The sequence below is a fragment of the Zosterops lateralis genome (genome assembly GCF_965231275.1).
Source record: "Zosterops lateralis genome assembly, chromosome: 19".
Lineage (NCBI taxonomy): Eukaryota > Metazoa > Chordata > Aves > Passeriformes > Zosteropidae > Zosterops > Zosterops lateralis.
Window position 1 is genome coordinate 11681288 of NC_139779.1, and position 15716 is coordinate 11697003.

Here is a 15716-nt window from a genome sequence, read left to right on the forward strand (position 1 = left end):
GCTACCACGGGCTCAGGACAGGCTTATTTTCACTTGGAGAACACAGAAAACACACCAAGGTGCTGCTGCAAGCAAAGTTACAGAAGTCCCCCTGAGAGTTGATTTCTCGGGCAAAAGAGCGCTTTACAGCGCTTTCTGGCTGCTAGAGACATGCAGAAAGAGCAAGTGTGGCAGAATGTGTTCCAAAGCAGCTGGAGCTACCACGGGCTCCGGACAGGCTTATTTTCACTTGGAGAACACAGAAAACACACCAAGGTGCTGCTGCAAGCAAAGTTACAGAACCCCCCCTGAGAGTTGCTTTTCTCGAGAAAAGAGCGCTTTACAGCGCTTTCTGGCTGCTAGAGACATGCAGAAAGAGCAAGTGTGGCAGAATGTGTTCCAAAGCAGCTGGAGCTACCACGGGCTCCGGACAGGCTTATTTTCACTTGGAGAACACAGAAAACACACCAAGGTGCTGCTGCAAGCAAAGTTACAGAAGTCCCCCTGAGTGTTGCTTTTCTCGAGAAAAGAGCGCTTTACAGCGCTTTCTGGCTGCTAGAGACATGCAGAAAGAGCAAGTGTGGCAGAATGTGTTCCAAAGCAGCTGGAGCTACCACGGGCTCCGGACAGGCTTATTTTCACTTGGAGAACACAGAAAACACACCAAGGTGCTGCTGCAAGCAGTTACAGAACCCCCCCTGAGAGGTCCCAAGCTCTATGTGCAGAGTTTCTTTCCTTGGCAAAAGAGAGCTTGCAGCTGCAGTTATGTCTAACATGGAAAAGAAGCAGAGATGCAGCAGAAACTGGTTTCTGGCTGCTAGAGACATGCAGAAACAGCAAGTGTGGCAGAATGTGTTCCAAAGCAGCTGGAGCTACCACGGGCTCCAAACAGGCTTATTTTCACTTGGAGAAGACAGAAAACACACCAAGGTGCTGCTGCAAGCAAAGTTACAGAACCCCCCCGAGAGTTGATTTCTCGGGCAAAAGAGCGCTTTACAGCGCTTTCTGGCTGCTAGAGACATGCAGAAAGAGCAAGTGTGACAGAATGTGTTCCAAAGCAGCTGGAGCTACCACGGGCTCCGGACAGGCTTATTTTCACTTGGAGAACACAGAAAACACACCAAGGTGCTGCTGCAAGCAAAGTTACAGAACCCCCCCTGAGAGTTGCTTTTCTCGGGCAAAAGAGCGCTTTACAGCGCTTTCTGGCTGCTAGAGACATGCAGGAACAGCAAGTGTGGCAGAATGTGTTCCAAAGCAGCTGGAGCTACCACGGGCTCCGGACAGGCTTATTTTCACTTGGAGAACACAGAAAACACACCAAGGTGCTGCTGCAAGCAAAGTTAAAGAAGTCCCCCCGAGAGTTACTTTTCTCGGGCAAAAGAGCGCTTTACAGCGCTTTCTGGCTGCTAGAGACATGCAGAAAGAGCAAGTGTGGCAGAATGTGTTCCAAAGCAGCTGGAGCTACCACGGGCTCCTGACAGGCTTATTTTCACTTGGAGAACACAGAAAACACACCAAGGTGCTGCTGCAAGCAAAGTTACAGAAGTCCCCCAGAGTGTTGCTTTTCTCGAGAAAAGAGCGCTTTACAGCGCTTTCTGGCTGCTAGAGACATGCAGAAAGAGCAAGTGTGGCAGAATGTGTTCCAAAGCAGCTGGAGCTACCACGGGCTCCGGACAGGCTTCTTTTCACTTGGAGAACACAGAAAACACACCAAGGTGCTGCTGCAAGCAAAGTTACAGAAGTCCCCCTGAGAGTTGCTTTTCTCGAGAAAAGAGCGCTTTACAGCGCTTTCTGGCTGCTAGAGACATGCAGAAAGAGCAAGTGTGGCAGAATGTGTTCCAAAGCAGCTGGAGCTACCACGGGCTCCTGACAGGCTTATTTTCACTTGGAGAACACAGAAAACACACCAAGGTGCTGCTGCAAGCAAAGTTACAGAAGTCCCCCTGAGTGTTGCTTTTCTCGAGAAAAGAGCGCTTTACAGCGCTTTCTGGCTGCTAGAGACATGCAGAAAGAGCAAGTGTGGCAGAATGTGTTCCAAAGCAGCTGGAGCTACCACGGGCTCCAGACAGGCTTATTTTCACTTGGAGAACACAGAAAACACACCAAGGTGCTGCTGCAAGCAAAGTTAAAGAACTCCCCCCGAGAGGTACTTTTCTCGGGCAAAAGAGCGCTTTACAGCGCTTTCTGGCTGCTAGAGACATGCAGAAAGAGCAAGTGTGGCAGAATGTGTTCCAAAGCAGCTGGAGCTACCACGGGCTCCTGACAGGCTTATTTTCACTTGGAGAACACAGAAAACACACCAAGGTGCTGCTGAAAGCAGTTACAGAACCCCCCCTGAGAAGTCCCAAGTTCTATGTGCAGAGTTTCTTTTCTTGGCAAAAGAGAGCCTGCAGCTGCAGTTATGTCTAACATGGAACAGAAGCAGAGATGCAGCAGAAACTGGTTTGTGGCTGCTAGAGACATGCAGAAACAGCAAGTGTGGCAGAATGTGTTCCAAAGCAGCTGGAGCTACCACGGGCTCCGGACAGGCTTATTTTCACTTGGAGAACACAGAAAACACACCAAGGTGCTGCTGCAAGCAGTTACAGAACCCCCCCTGAGAGGTGCCAAGCTCTATGTGCAGAGTTTCTTTTCTTGGCAAAAGAGAGCTTTCAGCTGCAGTTATGTCTAACATGGAAAAGAACCAGAGATACAGCAGAAACTGGTTTCTGGCTGCTAGAGACATGCAGAAAGAGCAAGTGTGGCAGAATGTGTTCCAAAGCAGCTGGAGCTACCACGGGCTCCGGACAGGCTTATTTTCACTTGGAGAACACAGAAAACACACCAAGGTGCTGCTGCAAGCAAAGTTACAGAACCCCCCCTGAGAGTTGCTTTTCTCGGGCAAAAGAGCGCTTTACAGCGCTTTCTGGCTGCTAGTGACATGCAGGAACAGCAAGTGTGGCAGAATGTGTTCCAAAGCAGCTGGAGCTACCACGGGCTCCGGACAGGCTTATTTTCACTTGGAGAACACAGAAAACACACCAAGGTGCTGCTGCAAGCAGTTACAGAACCCCCCCTGAGAGGTGCCAAGCTCTATGTGCAGAGTTTCTTTTCTTGGCAAAAAAGAGCTTGCAGCTGCAGTTATGTCTAACATGGAACAGAAGCAGAGATGCAGCAGAAACTGGTTTGTGGCTGCTAGAGACATGCAGAAAGAGCAAGTGTGGCAGAATGTGTTCCAAAGCAGCTGGAGCTACCACGGGTTCCTGACAGGCTTATTTTCACTTGGAGAACACAGAAAACACACCAAGGTGCTGCTGCAAGCAAAGTTACAGAACCCCCCCTGAGAGTTGCTTTTCTCGAGAAAAGAACGCTTTACAGCGCTTTCTGGCTGCTAGAGACATGCAGAAAGAGCAAGTGTGGCAGAATGTGTTCCAAAGCAGCTGGAGCTACCACGGGCTCCGGACAGGCTTATTTTCACTTGGAGAACACAGAAAACACACCAAGGTGCTGCTGCAAGCAAAGTTACAGAAGTCCCCCTGAGTGTTGCTTTTCTCGAGAAAAGAGCGCTTTACAGCGCTTTCTGGCTGCTAGAGACATGCAGAAAGAGCAAGTGTGGCAGAATGTGTTCCAAAGCAGCTGGAGCTACCACGGGCTCCTGACAGGCTTATTTTCACTTGGAGAACACAGAAAACACACCAAGGTGCTGCTGCAAGTAAAGTTACAGAAGTCCCCCTGAGTGTTGCTTTTCTCGAGAAAAGAGCGCTTTACAGCGCTTTCTGGCTGCTAGAGACATGCAGAAACAGCAAGTGTGGCAGAATGTGTTCCAAAGCAGCTGGAGCTACCACGGGCTCCGGACAGGCTTATTTTCACTTGGAGAACACAGAAAACACACCAAGGTGCTGCTGCAAGCAAAGTTAAAGAACTCCCCCCGAGAGTTACTTTTCTCGGGCAAAAGAGCGCTTTACAGCGCTTTCTGGCTGCTAGAGACATGCAGAAAGAGCAAGTGTGGCAGAATGTGTTCCAAAGCAGCTGGAGCTACCACGGGCTGCAGACAGGCTTATTTTCACTTGGAGAACACAGAAAACACACCAAGGTGCTGCTGCAAGCAAAGTTACAGAAGTCCCCCTGAGTGTTGCTTTTCTCGAGAAAAGAGCGCTTTACAGCGCTTTCTGGCTGCTAGAGACATGCAGAAAGAGCAAGTGTGGCAGAATGTGTTCCAAAGCAGCTGGAGCTACCACGGGCTGCGGACAGGCTTATTTTCACTTGGAGAACACAGAAAACACACCAAGGTGCTGCTGCAAGCAGTTACAGAACCCCCCCTGAGAAGTCCCAAGTTCTATGTGCAGAGTTTCTTTTCTTGGCAAAAGAGAGCTTGCAGCTGCAGTTATGTCTAACATGGAACAGAACCAGAGATGCAGCAGAAACTGGTTTGTGGCTGCTAGAGACATGCAGAAACAGCAAGTGTGGCAGAATGTGTTCCAAAGCAGCTGGAGCTACCACGGGCTCCGGACAGGCTTATTTTCACTTGGAGAACACAGAAAACACACCAAGGTGCTGCTGCAAGCAGTTACAGAACCCCCCCTGAGAGGTCCCAAGCTCTATGTGCAGAGTTTCTTTTCTTGGCAAAAGAGAGCTTTCAGCTGCAGTTATGTCTAACATGGAAAAGAACCAGAGATGCAGCAGAAACTGGTTTCTGGCTGCTAGAGACATGCAGAAAGAGCAAGTGTGGCAGAATGTGTTCCAAAGCAGCTGGAGCTGCCACGGGCTCCGGACAGGCTTATTTTCACTTGGAGAACACAGAAAACATACCAAGGTGCTGCTGCAAGCAAAGTTACAGAACCCCCCCCTGAGAGTTACTTTTCTCGGGCAAAAGAGCGCTTTACAGCGCTTTCTGGCTGCTAGAGACATGCAGAAAGAGCAAGTGTGGCAGAATGTGTTCCAAAGCAGCTGGAGCTACCACGGGCTCCGGACAGGCTTATTTTCACTCGGAGAACACAGAAAACACACCAAGGTGCTGCTGCAAGCAGTTACAGAACCCCCCCTGAGAGGTCCCAAGCTCTATGTGCAGAGTTTCTTTCCTTGGCAAAAGAGAGCTTGCAGCTGCAGTTATGTCTAACATGGAAAAGAAGCAGAGATGCAGCAGAAACTGGTTTGTGGCTGCTAGAGACATGCAGAAAGAGCAAGTGTGGCAGAATGTGTTCCAAAGCAGCTGGAGCTACCACGGGCTCCTGACAGGCTTATTTTCACTTGGAGAACACAGAAAACACACCAAGGTGCTGCTGCAAGCAAAGTTACAGAAGTCCCCCTGAGAGTTGCTTTTCTCGGGCAAAAGAGCGCTTTACAGCGCTTTCTGGCTGCTAGAGACACGCTGAAAGAGCAAGTGTGGCAGAATGTGTTCCAAAGCAGCTGGAGCTACCACGGGCTGCGGACAGGCTTATTTTCACTTGGAGAACACAGAAAACACACCAAGGTGCTGCTGCAAGCAAAGTTACAGAACCCCCCCTGAGAGTTGCTTTTCTCGGGCAAAAGAGCGCTTTACAGCGCTTTCTGGCTGCTAGAGACATGCAGAAAGAGCAAGTGTGGCAGAATGTGTTCCAAAGCAGCTGGAGCTACCACGGGCTCCGGACAGGCTTATTTTCACTTGGAGAACACAGAAATCACACCAAGGTGCTGCTGCAAGCAAAGTTACAGAAGTCCCCCTGAGTGTTGCGTTTCTTGAGAAAAGAGCGCTTTACAGCGCTTTCTGGCTGCTAGAGACATGCAGAAAGAGCAAGTGTGGCAGAATGTGTTCCAAAGCAGCTGGAGCTACCACGGGCTCCGGACAGGCTTATTTTCACTTGGAGAACACAGAAAACACACCAAGGTGCTGCTGCAAGCAAAGTTACAGAAGTCCCCCTGAGTGTTGCTTTTCTCGAGAAAAGAGCGCTTTACAGCGCTTTCTGGCTGCTAGAGACACGCAGAAAGAGCAAGTGTGGCAGAATGTGTTCCAAAGCAGCTGGAGCTACCACGGGCTCCGCACAGGCTTCTTTTCACTTGGAGAACACAGAAAACACACCAAGGTGCTGCTGCAAGCAAAGTTACAGGGGTCCCCCAGAGTGTTGCTTTTCTCGAGAAAAGAGCGCTTTACAGTGCTTTCTGGCTGCTAGAGACATGCAGAAAGAGCAAGTGTGGCAGAATGTGTTCCAAAGCAGCTGGAGCTACCACGGGCTGCGGACAGGCTTATTTTCACTTGGAGAACACAGAAAACACACCAAGGTGCTGCTGCAAGCAGTTACAGAACCCCCCCTGAGAAGTCCCAAGTTCTATGTGCAGAGTTTCTTTTCTTGGCAAAAGAGAGCTTGCAGCTGCAGTTATGTCTAACATGGAACAGAACCAGAGATGCAGCAGAAACTGGTTTGTGGCTGCTAGAGACATGCAGAAAGAGCAAGTGTGGCAGAATGTGTTCCAAAGCAGCTGGAGCTACCACGGGCTCCTGACAGGCTTATTTTCACTTGGAGAACACAGAAAACACACCAAGGTGCTGCTGCAAGCAGTTACAGAACCCCCCCTGAGAGGTCCCAAGCTCTATGTGCATTGTTTCTTTTCTTGGCAAAAGAGCGCTTGCAGCTGCAGTTATGTCTAACATGGAAAAGAAGCAGAGATGCAGCAGAAACTGGTTTGTGGCTGCTAGAGACATGCAGAAAGAGCAAGTGTGGCAGAATGTGTTCCAAAGCAGCTGGAGCTACCACGGGCTCCGGACAGGCTTATTTTCACTTGGAGAACACAGAAAACACACCAAGGTGCTGCTGCAAGCAAAGTTACAGAACCCTCCCTAAGAGTTGCTTTTCTCGGGCAAAAGAGAGCTTTACAGCGCTTTCTGGCTGCTAGAGACCTGGAGAAAGAGCAAGTGTGGCAGAATGTGTTCCAAAGCAGCTGGAGCTACCACGGGCTGCGGACAGGCTTATTTTCACTTGGAGAACACAGAAAACACACCAAGGTGCTGCTGCAAGCAAAGTTACAGAAGTCCCCCTGAGTGTTGCTTTTCTCGAGAAAAGAGCGCTTTACAGCGCTTTCTGGCTGCTAGAGACATGCAGAAAGAGCAAGTGTGGCAGAATGTGTTCCAAAGCAGCTGGAGCTACCACGGGCTCCGGACAGGCTTATTTTCACTTGGAGAACACAGAAAACACACCAAGGTGCTGCTGCAAGCAAAGTTAAAGAACTCCCCCCGAGAGTTACTTATCTCGGGCAAAAGAGCGCTTTACAGCGCTTTCTGGCTGCTAGAGACATGCAGAAAGAGCAAGTGTGGCAGAATGTGTTCCAAAGCAGCTGGAGCTACCACGGGCTCCTGACAGGCTTATTTTCACTTGGAGAACACAGAAAACACACCAAGGTGCTACTTCAAGCAGTTACAGAACCCCCCCTGAGAAGTCCCAAGCTCTATGTGCAGAGTTTCTTTTCTTGGCAAAAAAGAGCTTGCAGCTGCAGTTATGTCTAACATGGAACAGAAGCAGAGATGCAGCAGAAACTGGTTTGTGGCTGCTAGAGACATGCAGAAAGAGCAAGTGTGGCAGAATGTGTTCCAAAGCAGCTGGAGCTACCACGGGCTCCGGACAGGCTTATTTTCACTTGGAGAACACAGAAAACACACCAAGGTGCTGCTGCAAGCAAAGTTACAGAACCCCCCCTGAGAGTTGCTTTTCTCGAGAAAAGAACGCTTTACAGCGCTTTCTGGCTGCTAGAGACATGCAGAAAGAGCAAGTGTGGCAGAATGTGTTCCAAAGCAGCTGGAGCTACCACGGGCTCCGGACAGGCTTATTTTCACTTGGAGAACACAGAAAACACACCAAGGTGCTGCTGCAAGCAAAGTTACAGAAGTCCCCCTGAGTGTTGCTTTTCTCGAGAAAAGAGCGCTTTACAGCGCTTTCTGGCTGCTAGAGACATGCAGAAAGAGCAAGTGTGGCAGAATGTGTTCCAAAGCAGCTGGAGCTACCACGGGCTCCTGACAGGCTTATTTTCACTTGGAGAACACAGAAAACACACCAAGGTGCTGCTGCAAGTAAAGTTACAGAAGTCCCCCTGAGTGTTGCTTTTCTCGAGAAAAGAGCGCTTTACAGCGCTTTCTGGCTGCTAGAGACATGCAGAAAGAGCAAGTGTGGCAGAATGTGTTCCAAAGCAGCTGGAGCTACCACGGGCTCCGGACAGGCTTATTTTCACTTGGAGAACACAGAAAACACACCAAGGTGCTGCTGCAAGCAAAGTTAAAGAACTCCCCCCGAGAGTTACTTTTCTCGGGCAAAAGAGCGCTTTACAGCGCTTTCTGGCTGCTAGAGACATGCAGAAAGAGCAAGTGTGGCAGAATGTGTTCCAAAGCAGCTGGAGCTACCACGGGCTGCAGACAGGCTTATTTTCACTTGGAGAACACAGAAAACACACCAAGGTGCTGCTGCAAGCAAAGTTACAGAAGTCCCCCTGAGTGTTGCTTTTCTCGAGAAAAGAGCGCTTTACAGCGCTTTCTGGCTGCTAGAGACATGCAGAAAGAGCAAGTGTGGCAGAATGTGTTCCAAAGCAGCTGGAGCTACCACGGGCTGCGGACAGGCTTATTTTCACTTGGAGAACACAGAAAACACACCAAGGTGCTGCTGCAAGCAGTTACAGAACCCCCCCTGAGAAGTCCCAAGTTCTATGTGCAGAGTTTCTTTTCTTGGCAAAAGAGAGCTTGCAGCTGCAGTTATGTCTAACATGGAACAGAACCAGAGATGCAGCAGAAACTGGTTTGTGGCTGCTAGAGACATGCAGAAACAGCAAGTGTGGCAGAATGTGTTCCAAAGCAGCTGGAGCTACCACGGGCTCCTGACAGGCTTATTTTCACTTGGAGAACACAGAAAACACACCAAGGTGCTGCTGCAAGCAGTTACAGAACCCCCCCTGAGAGGTCCCAAGCTCTATGTGCAGAGTTTCTTTTCTTGGCAAAAGAGAGCATTCAGCTGCAGTTATGTCTAACATGGAAAAGAACCAGAGATGCAGCAGAAACTGGTTTCTGGCTGCTAGAGACATGCAGAAAGAGCAAGTGTGGCAGAATGTGTTCCAAAGCAGCTGGAGCTGCCACGGGCTCCGGACAGGCTTATTTTCACTTGGAGAACACAGAAAACATACCAAGGTGCTGCTGCAAGCAAAGTTACAGAACCCCCCCCTGAGAGTTACTTTTCTCGGGCAAAAGAGCGCTTTACAGCGCTTTCTGGCTGCTAGAGACATGCAGAAAGAGCAAGTGTGGCAGAATGTGTTCCAAAGCAGCTGGAGCTACCACGGGCTCCGGACAGGCTTATTTTCACTCGGAGAACACAGAAAACACACCAAGGTGCTGCTGCAAGCAGTTACAGAACCCCCCCTGAGAGGTCCCAAGCTCTATGTGCAGAGTTTCTTTCCTTGGCAAAAGAGAGCTTGCAGCTGCAGTTATGTCTAACATGGAAAAGAAGCAGAGATGCAGCAGAAACTGGTTTGTGGCTGCTAGAGACATGCAGAAAGAGCAAGTGTGGCAGAATGTGTTCCAAAGCAGCTGGAGCTACCACGGGCTCCTGACAGGCTTATTTTCACTTGGAGAACACAGAAAACACACCAAGGTGCTGCTGCAAGCAAAGTTACAGAAGTCCCCCTGAGAGTTGCTTTTCTCGGGCAAAAGAGCGCTTTACAGCGCTTTCTGGCTGCTAGAGACACGCTGAAAGAGCAAGTGTGGCAGAATGTGTTCCAAAGCAGCTGGAGCTACCACGGGCTGCGGACAGGCTTATTTTCACTTGGAGAACACAGAAAACACACCAAGGTGCTGCTGCAAGCAAAGTTACAGAACCCCCCCTGAGAGTTGCTTTTCTCGGGCAAAAGAGCGCTTTACAGCGCTTTCTGGCTGCTAGAGACATGCAGAAAGAGCAAGTGTGGCAGAATGTGTTCCAAAGCAGCTGGAGCTACCACGGGCTCCGGACAGGCTTATTTTCACTTGGAGAACACAGAAATCACACCAAGGTGCTGCTGCAAGCAAAGTTACAGAAGTCCCCCTGAGTGTTGCGTTTCTTGAGAAAAGAGCGCTTTACAGCGCTTTCTGGCTGCTAGAGACATGCAGAAAGAGCAAGTGTGGCAGAATGTGTTCCAAAGCAGCTGGAGCTACCACGGGCTCCGGACAGGCTTATTTTCACTTGGAGAACACAGAAAACACACCAAGGTGCTGCTGCAAGCAAAGTTACAGAAGTCCCCCTGAGTGTTGCTTTTCTCGAGAAAAGAGCGCTTTACAGCGCTTTCTGGCTGCTAGAGACACGCAGAAAGAGCAAGTGTGGCAGAATGTGTTCCAAAGCAGCTGGAGCTACCACGGGCTCCGCACAGGCTTCTTTTCACTTGGAGAACACAGAAAACACACCAAGGTGCTGCTGCAAGCAAAGTTACAGGGGTCCCCCAGAGTGTTGCTTTTCTCGAGAAAAGAGCGCTTTACAGTGCTTTCTGGCTGCTAGAGACATGCAGAAAGAGCAAGTGTGGCAGAATGTGTTCCAAAGCAGCTGGAGCTACCACGGGCTGCGGACAGGCTTATTTTCACTTGGAGAACACAGAAAACACACCAAGGTGCTGCTGCAAGCAGTTACAGAACCCCCCCTGAGAAGTCCCAAGTTCTATGTGCAGAGTTTCTTTTCTTGGCAAAAGAGAGCTTGCAGCTGCAGTTATGTCTAACATGGAACAGAACCAGAGATGCAGCAGAAACTGGTTTGTGGCTGCTAGAGACATGCAGAACGAGCAAGTGTGGCAGAATGTGTTCCAAAGCAGCTGGAGCTACCACGGGCTCCTGACAGGCTTATTTTCACTTGGAGAACACAGAAAACACACCAAGGTGCTGCTGCAAGCAGTTACAGAACCCCCCCTGAGAGGTCCCAAGCTCTATGTGCATTGTTTCTTTTCTTGGCAAAAGAGCGCTTGCAGCTGCAGTTATGTCTAACATGGAAAAGAAGCAGAGATGCAGCAGAAACTGGTTTGTGGCTGCTAGAGACATGCAGAAAGAGCAAGTGTGGCAGAATGTGTTCCAAAGCAGCTGGAGCTACCACGGGCTCCGGACAGGCTTATTTTCACTTGGAGAAGACAGAAAACACACCAAGGTGCTGCTGCAAGCAAAGTTACAGAACCCTCCCTAAGAGTTGCTTTTCTCGGGCAAAAGAGAGCTTTACAGCGCTTTCTGGCTGCTAGAGACCTGGAGAAAGAGCAAGTGTGGCAGAATGTGTTCCAAAGCAGCTGGAGCTACCACGGGCTGCGGACAGGCTTATTTTCACTTGGAGAACACAGAAAACACACCAAGGTGCTGCTGCAAGCAAAGTTACAGAAGTCCCCCTGAGTGTTGCTTTTCTCGAGAAAAGAGCGCTTTACAGCGCTTTCTGGCTGCTAGAGACATGCAGAAAGAGCAAGTGTGGCAGAATGTGTTCCAAAGCAGCTGGAGCTACCACGGGCTCCGGACAGGCTTATTTTCACTTGGAGAACACAGAAAACACACCAAGGTGCTGCTGCAAGCAAAGTTAAAGAACTCCCCCCGAGAGTTACTTATCTCGGGCAAAAGAGCGCTTTACAGCGCTTTCTGGCTGCTAGAGACATGCAGAAAGAGCAAGTGTGGCAGAATGTGTTCCAAAGCAGCTGGAGCTACCACGGGCTCCTGACAGGCTTATTTTCACTTGGAGAACACAGAAAACACACCAAGGTGCTACTTCAAGCAGTTACAGAACCCCCCCTGAGAAGTCCCAAGCTCTATGTGCAGAGTTTCTTTTCTTGGCAAAAAAGAGCTTGCAGCTGCAGTTATGTCTAACATGGAACAGAAGCAGAGATGCAGCAGAAACTGGTTTGTGGCTGCTAGAGACATGCAGAAAGAGCAAGTGTGGCAGAATGTGTTCCAAAGCAGCTGGAGCTACCACGGGCTCCGGACAGGCTTATTTTCACTTGGAGAACACAGAAAACACACCAAGGTGCTGCTGCAAGCAGTTACAGAACCCCCCCTGAGAGGTCCCAAGCTCTATGTGCAGAGTTTCTTTTCTTGGCAAAAGAGAGCTTTCAGCTGCAGTTATGTCTAACATGGAACAGAAGCAGAGATGCAGCAGAAACTGGTTTGTGGCTGCTAGAGACATGCAGAAAGAGCAAGTGTGGCAGAATGTGTTCCAAAGCAGCTGGAGCTACCACGGGCTCCTGACAGGCTTTTTTTCACTTGGAGAACACAGAAAACACACCAAGGTGCTGCTGCAAGCAAAGTTACAGAACCCCCCCTGAGAGTTACTTTTCTCGGGCAAAAGAGCGCTTTACAGCGCTTTCTGGCTGCTAGAGACATGCAGAAAGAGCAAGTGTGGCAGAATGTGTTCCAAAGCAGCTGGAGCTACCACGGGCTCCGGACAGGCTTATTTTCACTTGGAGAACACAGAAAACACACCAAGGTGCTGCTGCAAGCAAAGTTAAAGATCTCCCCCCGAGAGTTACTTTTCTCGGGCAAAAGAGCGCTTTACAGCGCTTTCTGGCTGCTAGAGACATGCAGAAAGAGCAAGTGTGGCAGAATGTGTTCCAAAGCAGCTGGAGCTACCACGGGCTGCGGACAGGCTTATTTTCACTTGGAGAACACAGAAAACACACCAAGGTGCTGCTGCAAGCAAAGTTACAGAGGTTTCCCAGAGTGTTGCTTTTCTCAAGAAAAGAGCGCTTTACAGCGCTTTCTGGCTGCTAGAGACATGCAGAAAGAGCAAGTGTGGCAGAATGTGTTCCAAAGCAGCTGGAGCTACCACGGCCTCCGGACAGGCTTATTTTCACTTGGAGAACACAGAAAACACACCAAGGTGCTGCTGCAAGCTGTTACAGAACCCCCCCTGAGAAGTCCCAAGCTCTATGTGCAGAGTTTCTTTTCTTGGCAAAAAAGAGCTTGCAGCTGCAGTTATGTCTAACATGGAACAGAAGCAGAGATGCAGCAGAAACTCGTTTGTGGCTGCTAGAGACATGCAGAAACAGCAAGTGTGGCAGAATGTGTTCCAAAGCAGCTGGAGCTACCACGGGCTCCTGACAGCCTTATTTTCACTTGGAGAACACAGAAAACACACCAAGGTGCTGCTGCAAGCAGTTACAGAACCCCCCCTGAGAGGTCCCAAGCTCTATGTGCAGAGTTTCTTTCCTTGGCAAAAGAGAGCTTGCAGCTGCAGTTATGTCTAACATGGAAAAGAAGCAGAGATGCAGCAGAAACTGGTTTGTGGCTGCTAGAGACATGCAGAAACAGCAAGTGTGGCAGAATGTGTTCCAAAGCAGCTGGAGCTACCACGGGCTCCGCACAGGCTTATTTTCACTTGGAGAAGACAGAAAACACACCAAGGTGCTGCTGCAAGCAAAGTTACAGAACCCCCCCGAGAGTTGATTTCTCGGGCAAAAGAGCGCTTTATAGCGCTTTCTGGCTGCTAGAGACATGCAGAAAGAGCAAGTGTGACAGAATGTGTTCCAAAGCAGCTGGAGCTACCACGGGCTCCTGACAGGCTTATTTTCACTTGGAGAACACAGAAAACACACCAAGGTGCTGCTGCAAGCAAAGTTACAGAACCCCCCCTGAGAGTTGCTTTTCTCGGGCAAAAGAGCGCTTTACAGCGCTTTCTGGCTGCTAGAGACATGCAGGAACAGCAAGTGTGGCAGAATGTGTTCCAAAGCAGCTGGAGCTACCACGGGCTCCGGACAGGCTTATTTTCACTTGGAGAACACAGAAAACACACCAAGGTGCTGCTGCAAGCAAAGTTAAAGAACTCCCCCCGAGAGTTACTTTTCTCGGGCAAAAGAGCGCTTTACAGCGCTTTCTGGCTGCTAGAGACATGCAGAAAGAGCAAGTGTGGCAGAATGTGTTCCAAAGCAGCTGGAGCTACCACGGGCTCCGGACAGGCTTATTTTCACTTGGAGAACACAGAAAACACACCAAGGTGCTGCTGCAAGCAGTTACAGAACCCCCCCTGAGAGGTCCCAAGCTCTATGTGCAGAGTTTCTTTTCTTGGCAAAAAAGAGCTTGCAGCTGCAGTTATGTCTAACATGGAACAGAAGCAGAGATGCAGCAGAAACTGGTTTGTGGCTGCTAGAGACATGCAGAAAGAGCAAGTGTGGCAGAATGTGTTCCAAAGCAGCTGGAGCTACCACGGGCTCCTGACAGGCTTATTTTCACTTGGAGAACACAGAAAACACACCAAGGTGCTGCTGCAAGCAAAGTTACAGAAGTCCCCCTGAGAGTTGCTTTTCTTGAGAAAAGAACACTTTACAGCGCTTTCTGGCTGCTAGAGACATGCAGAAAGAGCAAGTGTGGCAGAATGTGTTCCAAAGCAGCTGGAGCTACCACGGGCTCCGGACAGGCTTATTTTCACTTGGAGAACACAGAAAACACACCAAGGTGCTGCTGCAAGCAAAGTTACACAAGTCCCCCTGAGTGTTGCTTTTCTCGAGAAAAGAGCGCTTTACAGCGCTTTCTGGCTGCTAGAGACATGCAGAAAGAGCAAGTGTGGCAGAATGTGTTCCAAAGCAGCTGGAGCTACCACGGGCTCTGGACAGGCTTATTTTCACTTGGAGAACACAGAAAACACACCAAGGTGCTGCTGCAAGCAAAGTTACAGAAGTCCCCCTGAGTGTTGCTTTTCTCGAGAAAAGAGCGCTTTACAGCGCTTTCTGGCTGCTAGAGACATGCAGAAAGAGCAAGTGTGGCAGAATGTGTTCCAAAGCAGCTGGAGCTTCCACGGGCTCCGGACAGGCTTATTTTCACTTGGAGAACACAGAAAACACACCAAGGTGCTGCTGCAAGCAAAGTTACAGAAGTCCCCCTGAGTGTTGCTTTTCTCGAGAAAAGAGCGCTTTACAGCGCTTTCTGGCTGCTAGAGACATGCAGAAAGAGCAAGTGTGGCAGAATGTGTTCCAAAGCAGCTGGAGCTACCACGGGCTCCGGACAGGCTTATTTTCACTTGGAGAACACAGAAAACACACCAAGGTGCTGCTGCAAGCAGTTACAGAACCCCCCCTGAGAGGTCCCAAGCTCTATGTGCAGAGTTTCTTTCCTTGGCAAAAGAGAGCTTGCAGCTGCAGTTATGTCTAACATGGAAAAGAAGCAGAGATGCAGCAGAAACTGGTTTCTGGCTGCTAGAGACATGCAGAAACAGCAAGTGTGGCAGAATGTGTTCCAAAGCAGCTGGAGCTACCACGGGCTCCTGACAGGCTTATTTTCACTTGGAGAAGACAGAAAACACACCAAGGTGCTGCTGCAAGCAAAGTTACAGAACCCCCCCGAGAGTTGATTTCTCGGGCAAAAGAGCGCTTTACAGCGCTTTCTGGCTGCTAGAGACATGCAGAAAGAGCAAGTGTGACAGAATGTGTTCCAAAGCAGCTGGAGCTACCACGGGCTCCGGACAGGCTTATTTTCACTTGGAGAACACAGAAAACACACCAAGGTGCTGCTGCAAGCAAAGTTACAGAACCCCCCCTGAGAGTTGCTTTTCTCGGGCAAAAGAGCGCTTTACAGCGCTTTCTGGCTGCTAGAGACATGCAGGAACAGCAAGTGTGGCAGAATGTGTTCCAAAGCAGCTGGAGCTACCACGGGCTCCGGACAGGCTTATTTTCACTTGGAGAACACAGAAAACACACCAAGGTGCTGCTGCAAGCAAAGTTAAAGAAGTCCCCCCGAGAGTTGCTTTTCTCGGGCAAAAGAGCGCTTTACAGCGCTTTCTGGCTGCTAGAGACATGCAGAAAGAGCAAGTGTGGCAGAATGTGTTCCAAAGCAGCTGGAG